This window comes from Hordeum vulgare, chromosome 6H, assembly GCF_904849725.1.
Source record: "Hordeum vulgare subsp. vulgare chromosome 6H, MorexV3_pseudomolecules_assembly, whole genome shotgun sequence".
NCBI classification, from domain to species: Eukaryota; Viridiplantae; Streptophyta; class Magnoliopsida; order Poales; family Poaceae; genus Hordeum; species Hordeum vulgare.
In genome coordinates, this window is record NC_058523.1 from 144,451,426 (window position 1) to 144,463,875 (window position 12,450).

The following is a 12,450-nucleotide window of genomic DNA, read 5'->3' on the forward strand; positions in this document are numbered from 1 at the left end:
TGAATTGCTTCATCCAGACACCCTCCTTAGCCGCCTCTGAGGCAGCCATGTACTCCGCTTCACACGTAGAATCTGCTACGACGATTTGCTTGGAACTGCACCAACTTACTGCACCCCCATTAAGAATAAATACGTATACGGTTTGCGACTTAGAGTCGTCCGGATCTGTGTCCAAGCTTGCATCGACGTAACCTTTTACGGCGAGCTCTTCGTCACCTCCATACACGACAAACATCTCCTTAGTCCTTTTCAGGTAGTTCAGGATATTCTTGACCGCCATCCAGTGATCCACTCCTGGATTACTCTTGAACCTACTTGCCATACTTATGGCCAGGCTAACGTCCGGTCTAGTGCACAACATTGCATACATGATAGAACCTATGGCTGAAGCATAGGGGACAGAGCGCAGATGCTCTCTATCCTCATCAGTTGCTGGGCACTGAGTCTTACTCAATCTCGTACCTTGTAAAACTGGCAAGAACCATTTCTTGGACTGTTCCATTTTGAACCTCTTCAAAACTTTATCAAGGTATGTGCTTTGTGAAAGTCGTATCAGGCGTTTTGATCTATCCCTATAGATCTTAATGCCTAGAATGTAAGCAGCTTCTCCTAGGTCCTTCATAGAGAAACTTTTATTCAAGTAATCCTTTATGCTCTCCAAAAACTCTATGTTGTTTCCATTCAGCAATATGTCATCCACATATAATATTAGAAACGCCACAGAGCTCCCACTCACTTTCTTGTAAATACAAGATTCTCCAACCACTTGTATAGACCCAAATGCTTTGATCACCTCATCAAAGCATTTGTTCCAACTCCGAGATGCTTGCACCAGTCCATAAATGGATCGCTGGAGCTTGCACATCTTGTTAGCTTTCTTAGGATCGACAAAACCTTCCGGTTGCCTCATACACAATTCTTCCTTAAGGAAACCGTTAAGGAACGCCGTTTTTACATCCATCTGCCAGATTTCATAATCGAAAAATGCAGCTATTGCTAACATGATTCTGATGGACTTAAGCATCGCTACGGGTGAGAATGTCTCATCGTAGTCAACTCCTTGAACTTGTGAAAAACCCTTTGCCACAAGTCGAGCTTTATAAACGGTCACACTGCCGTCAGCGTCCGTCTTCCTCTTAAAGATCCATTTGTTCTGAATAGCCTTGCGGACCTCAGGCAGTACTTCCAAAGTCCACACTTTGTTCTCATACATGGATCCTATCTCGGACTTCATGGCTTCTAGCCATTTTTTGGAATCTGGGCCCACCATTGCTTCTTCATAATTTACAGGTTCATTGTTGTCCAACAACATGATTGATAAGACGGGATTACCGTACCACTCTGGAGCAGCACGTGGTATCGTCGACCTGCGTGGTTCGACAGAAACTTGAACCGGTGTTTCATGATCATCATCATTAACTTCCTCCTCAACCGGCGTCGCAACGACAGAGGTTTCCCCTTGCCCTGCGCCACCATCCAGAGGGATGAGAGGTTCGACAACCTCGTCAAGTTCTATCTTCCTCCCACTCAATTCTCTCGAGAGAAACTCCTTCTCGAGAAAAGCTCCGTTTTTAGCAACAAACACTTTGCCCTCGGATTTGAGATAGAAGGTGTACCCAACTGTCTCTTTTGGGTAACCTATGAAGATGCACTTTTCCGCTTTGGGTTCCAGCTTTTCAGGCTGAAGCTTTTTGACATAAGCATCACATCCCCAAACTTTAAGAAACGACAACTTCGGCCTTTTGCCATACCATAGTTCGTATGGTGTCGTCTCAACGGATTTTGATGGTGCCCTATTTAAAGTGAACGCAGCTGTTTCTAACGGATAACCCCAAAACGATAACGGCAAATCAGTAAGAGACATCATAGGTCGCACCATCTCTAATAAAGTACGATTACAACGTTCGGACACGCCATTACGCTGTGGTGTTCCAGGCGGTGTCAACTGTGAAACAATTCCACATTGTCTTAAGTGAGCACCAAACTCAAAACTCAGATATTCACCACCACGATCAGACCGTAGGAACTTGATCTTCTTGTTACGATGATTTTCAACTTCACTTTGAAATTGCTTGAACTTTTCAAATGTGTCAGACTTGTGCTTCATTAAGTAGACATAACCATATCTACTCAAATCTTCAGTGAAGGTGAGAAAATAACGATATCTGCCGCGTGCCTCTACGCTCATCGGACCACACACATCGGTATGTATGATTTTCAACAAGTCACTTGCATGCTCCGTTGTTCCGGAGAATGGAGTTTTAGTCATCTTGCCCATGAGGCATGGTTCGCACGTGTCAAGTGAATCAAAGTCAAGTGACTCCAAAAGTCCATCGACATGGAGTTTCTTCATGCGCTTTACACCAATATGACCGAAGCGGCAGTGCCACAAAAATATGGCGCTATCATTGTTAACTCTAACTCTTTTGGTCTCAATGTTATGTATGTGTGTATCGCTATCAAGATTCAATATGAACAATCCTCTCACATTGGGTGGATGACCATAAAAGATGTTACTCATAGAAATAGAACAACCATTATTCTCTGACTTAAAAGAGTAACCGTCTCACAATAAACAAGATCCAGATATAATGTTCATGCTCAACGCAGGCACTAAATAACAATGATTCAAGTTCATAACTAATCTTGATGGTAACTGAAGTGGAACTGTGCCGACGGCGATTGCATCAACCTTGGAACCATTTCCTACGCGCATCGTCACTTCATCTTTCGCCAGCCTTCGTCTATTCCGCAGTTCCTGTTTCAAGTTGCAAATATGAGCAACAGAACCGGTATGGAATACCCAGGCACTACTATGAGAGCCGGTTAAGTACACATCAATAACATGTATATCAAATATACCTGATTTTTCTTTGGCCGCCTTCTTATCTGCCAGATACTTGGGGCAATTGCGCTTCCAGTGACCCATACCCTTGCAATAGTAACACTCTTTTTCAGGCTTAGGTCCAGCTTTGGGTTTCTTCGTCGGATTTGCCACAGGCTTGCCGCTCTTCTTTGAATTACCCTTCTTGCCTTTGCCGTTTCTCTTGAAACTAGTGGTCTTATTCACCATCAACACTTGATGCTCTTTACGGAGTTCAGACTCTACGACTTTCAGCATCGCAAACGACTCGCCGGGTGACTTGTTCATCCCTTGCATGTTGTAGTTCAACACAAAGCCCTTATAGCTTGGCGGCAGTGATTGAAGGATTCTGTCAGTGATAGCCTCTTGCGGGAGTTCAATCCCCAGCTCAGCTAGACGGTTTGAGTACCCAGACATTTTGAGCACATGTTCACTGACAGACGAGTTCTCCTCCATCTTGCAAGCATAGAATTTATCGGAGGTCTCATACCTCTCGATCCGGGCGTTCTTCTGAAAGATAAACTTCAACTCCTGGAACATCTCAAATGCTCCATGACGCTCAAAGCAACGTTGAAGTCCCGTTTCTAAGCCATACAAGACTGCACATTGAACTACTGAGTAGTCCTCCTTACGTGCTAACCAAGCGTTCTTAACATCCTGATCAGCCGTAGCGGGTGGTTCATCTCCTAGCGCAGCATTAAGGACATAATCCTTCTTCCCAGCTTGTAAGATTAGCTTAAGATTACGAGCCCAGTCTACAAAGATGCTTCCATCATCTTTCAACTTAGCTTTCTCTAGGAACGTATTAAAATTCAGGGTGACTGTCACGTGAGCCATGATCTACAACACAAATATATTCAAAGTGGACTTAGACTATGTTCAAGATAATTAGAGTTTAACTTAATCAGATTATTCGCTAAACTCCCACTCAAAAAGTACATCTCTCTAGTCATTTGAGTGGTTCATGATCCACCTACACTAGCTCAAGTCCGATCATCACGTGAGTTGAGCATAGTTTCAGTGGTAAGCATCCCTATGCTAATCATATCATCTATATGATTCATGATCGACCTTTTGGTCTCATGTGTTCCGAGGCCATGTCTGCACATGCTAGGCTCGTCAAGCTTAACTCGAGTGTTCCGCGTGCGCAACTGTTTTGCACCCGTTGTATGTGAACGTTGAGTCTATCACACCCGATCATCACGTGGTGTGTCGAAACGACGAACTGTAGCAACGGTGCACAGTCGGGGAGAACACAATTTCGTCTTGAAATTTTAGTGAGAGATCACCTCATAATGCTTCCGTCGTTCTAAGCAAAATAAGGTGCATAAAAGGATTAACATCACATGCAATTCATAAGTGACATGATATGGCCATCATCACGTGCTCCTTGATCTCCATCACCAAAGCACCGGCACGATCTTCTTGTCACCGGCGCCACACCATGATCTCCATCAACGTGTCGCCATCGGGGTTGTCGTGCTACTCATGCTATTACTACTAAAGCTACATCCTAGCAAAATAGTAAACGCATCTGCAAGCACAAACATTAGTATAAAGACAACCCTATGGCTCCTGCCGGTTGCCGTACCATCGACGTGCAAGTCGATATTATCTATTACAACATGATCATCTCATACATCCAATATATCACATCACATCTTTGGCCATATCACATCACAAGCATACCCTTCAAAAACAAGTTAGACGTTCTCTAATTTTGTTGTTGCATGTTTTACGTGGTGACCATGGGTATCTAGTAGGATCGCATCTTACTTACGCAAGCACCACAACGGAGATATATGAGTTGCTATTTAACCTCATCCAAGGACCTCCTCGGTCAAATCCGATTCAACTAAAGTTGGAGAAACTGACACTTGCCAATCATCTTTGAGCAACGGGGTTACTCGTAGCGATGAAACCAGTCTCTCGTAAGCGTATGAGTAATGTCGGTCCAAGCCGCTTCAATCCAACAATACCGCGGAATCAAGAAAAGACTAAGGAGGGCAGCAAAACGCACATCACCGCCCACAAAAACTTTTGTGTTCTACTCGAGAAGACATCTACGCATGAACCTAGCTCATGATGCCACTGTTGGGGAACATCGCATGGGAAACAAAAAATTTCCTACGCGCACAAAGACCTATCATGGTGATGTCCATCTACGCGAGGGGATGTGTGATCTACGTACCCTTGGAGACCGTACAGCAGAAGTGTTAGTGAACGCGGTTGATGTAGTGGAACGTCCTCACGTCCCTCGATCCGCCCCACGAACCGTCCCGCGATCAGTCCCACGATCTAGTGCCGAACGGACGGCACCTCCGCGTTTAGCACACGTACAGCTCGACGATGATCTCGGCCTTCTTGATCCAGCAAGAGAGATGGAGAGGTAGAAGAGTTCTCCGGCAGCGTGACGGCGCTCCGGAGGTTGGTGATGATCTTGTCTCAGCAGGGCTCCGCCCGAGCTCCACAAAAACGCGATCTAGAGGAAAAACCGTGGAGGTATGTGGTCGGACTGCCATGGAAAAGTCATCTCAAATCAGCCCTAAAACCTCCGTATATATAGGTGGGAGAGGGGGAGCCTTGCCTTGGGGCTGAAGGAGCCCCAAGGGGGTCGTCCGAGCCAAGGGGGGAAGGTCTCCCCCCCCAAACCGAGTCCTACTTGGTTTGGTGGGTGGAGTCCTTCTTTCCTTTCCCACCTCCTCCTTTTTTTTTCTCTTGGATTTTCTTCCTATGGCGCATAGGGCCTTCTTGGGCTGTCCCACCAGCCCACTAAGGGCTGGTGTGCCACCCCCAAGGCCTATGGGCTTCCCCGGGGTGGGTTGCCCCCCCCGGTGAACTCCCGGAACCCATTCGTCATTCCCGGTACATTCCCGGTAACTCCGAAAACCTTCCGGTAATCAAATGAGGTCATCCTATATATCAATCTTTGTTTCCGGACCATTCCGGAAACCCTCGTGACGTCCGTGATCTCATCCGGGACTCCGAACAACATTCGGTAACCAACCATATAACTCAAATACACATAAAACAACGTTGAACCATAAGTGTGCAGACCCTGCGGGTTCGAGAACTATGTAGACATGACCCGAGAGACTCCTCGGTCAATATCCAATAGGGGACCTGGATGCCCATATTGGATCCTACATATTCTACGAAGATCTTATCGTTTGAACCTCACTGCCAAGGATTCATATAATCCCGTATGTCATTCCCTTTGTCCTTCGGTATGTTACTTGCCCGAGATTCGATCGTCAGTATCCGCATACCTATTTCAATCTTGTTTACCGGCAAGTCTCTTTACTCGTCCCGTAATACAAGATCCCGCAACTTACACTAAGTTACATTGCTTGCAAGGCTTGTGTGTGATGTTGTATTACCGAGTGGGCCCCGAGATACCTCTCCGTCACACGGAGTGACAAATCCCAGTCTTGATCCATACTAACTCAACGAACACCTTCGGAGATACCTGTAGAGCATCTTTATAGTCACCCAGTTATGTTGCGACGTTTGATACACACAAAGTATTCCTCCGGTGTTAGTGAGTTATATGATCTCATGGTCATAGGAACAAATACTTGACACGCAGAAAACAGTAGCAACAAAATGACACGATCAACATGCTACGTCTATTAGTTTGGGTCTAGTCCATCACATGATTCTCCTAATGACGTGATCCAGTTATCAAGCAACAACACCTTGTTTATAATCAGAAGACACTGACTATCTTTGATCAACTGGCTAGCCAACTAGAGGCTTGCTAGGGTCAGTATTTTGTCTATGTATCCACACATGTATACAAGTCTTCATTCAATACAATTATAGCATGGATAATAAACGATTATATTGATACAGGAATTATAATAATAACTATATTATTATTGCCTCTAGGGCATAATTCCAACATTTGTAACTCCTCTTATGTGACGTGAATGTTCAAATCCATTAGATTCAAAACAATAGTTTGCTATTCACATGGAAACAATAATAATTCAAGCAAACTAGCAAGGTAATCATGAACAAAATAACAAGGCCAAAAGAAAGTTATCCCTACAAAAGCATATAGTATGGCTATGCTCTATCATCTTTGCACAATGAATTTAAATCATGCACAACCCAGGTATTGGCCGAGTAATTGTTTCACACCTTTACTTTCTCAAACTTTTTCAACTCTCACGCAATACATGAGCGTGATCCATGGTTATAGCCCTATAGATGGTGTGGAGTGTGGTGGAGGTTGCAAGAAAAAACAAGGAGAAGATGGTCACATTAACTAGGCATATCAATGAGCTGTGGAGATGCTCATCAATAGATACCAATGTGAATGAGTAGGGATTGCCATACACATGATGCACTAGAGCTAAGAGTACGTGAAAGCTCTTAAAGAAAACTAGTGGGTGTGCATCCAACTTGCTTGCTCACGAAGACCTAAGGCAATTTTTAGGAAGCCTATCATTGGAATATACAAGCCAAGTTATATAATGAAAATTTCCCACTAGCTATCAGGTGGTGACAAAACGAGAAACTCTCAATCATGAAGATCATGGTGCTTAATATGCACAAGTGTGGAAAAGTGGTAACATTGTCCCTTCTCTCTTTTTCTCTAATTTTTTTTATTATTTTTTTGGTGGGCTCTTTGGCCTCTTTTTTTTATTTTTTTGGTGGGCTTCTTTGGCCTCTTTTATTTCCTCACATGGGACAATGCTCCATTAATGATGATCATCACACTTTCAACTCAAAACTTAGAGCAACGATGACTCTATATGGAATGCCTTCGGTAGTGTACCGTGGCAATGATCTAGCATGGCATAGACATTAATGGAAACATCATGCTAGCTATCTAACGATCTTGCAATGGCAATGTAGACGTGATGAGACATGTCATGGTGGTAGTTGCATGGCAATATATCTCGGAATGACTTTGAAAAAGCCATAGTAGGTAGGTATGGTGGCTGTTTTGAGGGAGGCAAATGGTGGGTTTTGTGCACCAACGAAAGTTGCACGGCACTAAGAAGATAGTGATGGTGGAAGGTGAAAGTGCATCTAAACCATGGACTCAACATTAGTCATGAAGAACTCATATACTTGTTGCAAAAGTTATAATAGTAATCGAAACAAAGCATTCAACACATACTCCTAGGGGAAGGGTTGGTAGGTATAAACCATTGCGCGATCCCGACCGTCACGCAAAGGATGACAATCAATAAACTAATCATGCTCAGATTTCATCACATAGCGGTTCACCATACGTGCATGCTACGGGAATCACTAACTTCAACACAAGTATTTCTAGATCCACAACACCTTACTAGCATAACTTCAATATTACCATAACCACAACTCAAAAATAATTGAGATGGATCAAACTTCTCTAAATATTCAATGCACATGAAGGTGGAAGTTTTCGTATCCCTTTGGATAACTACCCCTTTTGAGACTACTTTCAAAGCATATATCAACTATCAAGCCACGCACCGCTGTGCTCTAAAATATATAAGTGAAGCACATAGAGCAAAAGTATCTAGCTCAAAAGATATAAGTGAAGCACAAGTGAGATGAATTGTCTACCAAAAGATATAAGTGAAGCTCGACAAAATCACGGTGAGTGCACGTCTCTCTCTCTAGGTGTGCAGCAAGGATGATTGTGACACAACAAAAATAAAAGACTCCTATGGTACAAGACGCTCCAAGCAAAAACACATAACATGTGGTGAATAAAAATATAGCCCCAAGTAACGTTACCGATGGATTGAAGACGAGAGAGGGGATGCCTTCCCGGGGCATCCCCAAGCTTAGGATTTTACGGCATCCTTGAATATCTTGGGGTGCCTTGGGCATCCCCAAGCTTGAGATCTCGCCACTATTTATCTCTTTGTCCATAAGAACTTCACCCAAAACTTGAAAACTTCACAACACGAAACTTAAACAGAAACTCGTGATAACATTAGTATGAGAAAGCAAACCACCACTTCCTTAGGTACTGTAGCAAACTTAAATTCTACTTGTGCTGATGTTGGGTTACTGTATTTTCAATCTTACATGGCTAATACGCCCCGATACTATCCATAGTTTCATCAAAATAAGCAACCAACACAACAAAAACAGAATCTATTAACAGCAGACCAGTCTGTAGCAATCTGTATTTTTCGTATACCTCTCGTACTTCAAAAATTCTGAAAACTTACGACAGTCTGAAGAATTTGCGTATAAATCAGCAAAAAAAAAGAATCAACTCAAAATCTCTTACAGAAAAAAATGAAAATTCTTTTCGTGAGCAGAAAGTTTTTGTCTTTTCCAGCATGACTAAACGATCATCCCCAAGACTAATCATAACGGTTTTGCTTGGCACAAACACAAATAGAAACACAAAAAACACAATCATAACAGAATTATGAAAGTGTGGAAAACACAAAACAGAAAGAAAATGGATAGATTCGTTGGGTTGCCTCCCAACAAGCGCTTTTGTTTAACGCCCTTAGCTAGGCGAAAGGTGATGGAATCACGTATAGTCATCTTTGGTGCTCAAACCATAAGTAGCCCTCATCATAGATTCATAAGGCAATCTTATTTTCTTTCTAGGAAAGTGCTCCATGCCCTTCCTTAAAGGAAATTGAAATCTAATATTCCCTTCCTTCATATCGATGATAGCACCAATAGTCCTTAGGAAAGGTGTACCAAGAATAATGGGACATGAAGGATTGCAATATATGTCAACTACAATGAAATCCATGGGTACATAGTTCTTATTTGCAACAATAAGAACATCATCGATCCTTCACATGGGTTTCTTGACAGTAGAATCCGCAAGATGCAAATTAAGAGAACACTCTTCAATCTCATGAAAACCAAGAATATCACATAAAGACTTTGGAATCGCGAAAACACTAGCACCCAAATCACACAAAGCATTGCACTCATAGTTTTTGATCTTGATTTTGATAGTAGGTTCCCACTAATCATGAAGTTTTCTAGGTATAGAGACTTCTAGTTCGAGCTTCTCTTCAAGAGATTTCATCATAGCATCTACGATATGCGCGGTAAAGGCTTTACTTTGGCTATAAGCATGTGGAGAGTTTGCAATGGATTGCATCAAAGAAATGCATTCAAACAAGGAGCAATTATCATAATTGAATTCCTTGAAATCCAAAGTGGGAGTTTCATTACTACCCAAAATTTTGACTTCTTCTACTCCACTCACCACACCTTTATCATCAAGATAGGTGGACCCTGAATCATTGGGGCGTTTTTCAACCAAAGTGGATTCATATCCAGCCCCTCCATCAACAGGTTTGACACGCGAAAACAAAGATTCAAGAGGAGACACACCAAGCACTTTAAGATCTTCTTGATTTGCATCACTAGAACGCACCTTTTAAACCATTCATGCCTAGCGCGAATTTGGGCGGTTCTTTCTTTGCTCTCACTCAAGGAGACACGCATATCTTTTAAAGTTCCATCCAAGTTGACCTTGGGAGGAGCGCATCTAACTTTCAAAGCATCAATATCACAAGACATGCTATCAACGCTTTTTGCCAAATCGTCTATTTTGAGTAGTTTTTCCTCTATGGACGCATTGAAAATCTTTTGAGAGTTGATGAACTCTTTGATATTACTCTCTAAGTCAGAGGGTAATTTGTTGTGATTACCATAAGTGTTGTTGTAGGAATTGCCATCATTGTTAGAGGAGTTACTAGGAAAAGGCCTAGGAACATAGTTTCCTCTAAAAGCATTGTTGTTGCCAAAATTGTTCCTACCAACAGAATTCACGTCCAAACTAGCGTTGCTACTCTCAATCAAAGAAGATAGTGGCATGTCATTAAGTTCTACAGTAGTGTTTCTACTAGCAACCAAATTCATCAACTCGTCCATCTTAGCACTAAGCGAGTTAATCTCTTCTATAGCGTGTACCTTTTTGCTAGCAGGTGACCTTTCAGTGTGCCACTAAGAGTAGTTGGTCATGATATTGTCTAGGAGTTTTGTAGCGTCTCCTAACGTGATTTCCATGAACGTTCCACCTGAGGCGGAGTCCAGCATAAAAGATTTGTATAATCATCCACAAACTCAAGCCATGAGCGAAACAATTTCTAATCGTAAGCTTCATCCTCTCCCAAGATTGTGCAACGTGTTCATGATCAAGTTGCTTGAAATTCATGATATCGTTACGTAAAGGGATGATCTTAGCCGGTGGAAAATACTTGGATATGTAAGCATCTTTTCACTTATCCCAAGAATCGATACTATTTTTAGGCAAAGAAGAAAACCAAGTTTTTGCGCGATCTCGCAACAAGAAAGGAAAAAGCTTCAACTTAATCACGTCATTATCCATATCTATTTTATTTTGCATATCACAAAGCTCAATGAAGGTATTGAGATGGGATGCGGCACCTTCACTAGGAAGGCCAGAGAATTGCTCTTTCATACCAAGATTCAGCAAAGCTGTGTTGATTTCATACGATTCCGCACTTGTGGCAGGAGCAATCGGAGTACAAATAAAATCATTATTATTGGTACTCGAGAAGTCGCAAAGTTTTGTGTTTTCAGCCATGATGATTTCAACAAACAAACAAGCACACAAGCAAGCAAGAAAACCAGCAAGGGAAAACGGCAAAGGCAAAAGAAAACGGCAAAGGAAAAAGGCAAACGAAAACGGCAAATGTGAAGTGGGGGAGAGGAAAAAGAGAGGCAACTGGCAAAAAATTAAATGCAAGAGATGAGTTTGTGAGACCTACTTGGATATATCTCTCCTCCCCGGCAACGGCGCCAGAAATACTTCTGTTGTTGCAACAAAAGACCTTCCAACGGCGCCAGAAATAGGAGTGTTGCTTGATACTCCTCAGGAATGGCACCAGGAATCCTTCTGCTACGGCTACGCCTTAAGGGACTTCCTAGGAAAATATGCAAAGGATTTCCCCCGTGGCCTTGCAGCCTTGCGTTGGTGTTCCCTCGAAGCGGAAAGGGTGATGTAGCACAGTGGTGGTAAGTATTTCCCTCAGTTTGATAACCAAGGTATCGATCCAGTGAAGGAGTATCACAAGAGCCTGGACAAACACAAAAAGCTTGCTCCCAACGCTATGAAGGGGTTGTCAATCCCTTATAGATTGTTCGCCAAGTGAGAACTGAAAGAAACAAAGTAACAAAGCAAAGTAAAAGCGAAAGTGGAAACGATAGATGTGAATAGACCCGGGGGTCGTAGTGTTTACTAGTGGCTTCTCTCATGAAAGCAAGTAGACGGTGGGTGAACAAATTACTATCGAGCAATTGATAGAACCGCGCAAAGTCGTGAAGTCATCTATGGCAATAATTATATCTATAGGCATCACGTCCAAAACAAGTAGACCGATACTTTCTGCATCTACTACTATTACTCCACACGTCGACCGCTATCCAGCATGCATCTAGTGTATTAAGTCCAAAAGAACAGAGTAACGCCTTAAGCAAGATGACATGATGTAGATGGACAATCTCATATCTACGACAGAGCCCACCTTGTTACCCTTGATGGCAACTACACAATATGTGCCTTGCTACCCCTACTGTCGCTAGGAAAGGTCACCACACGGTAAGAACCCAAAACCAAGCACTTCTCC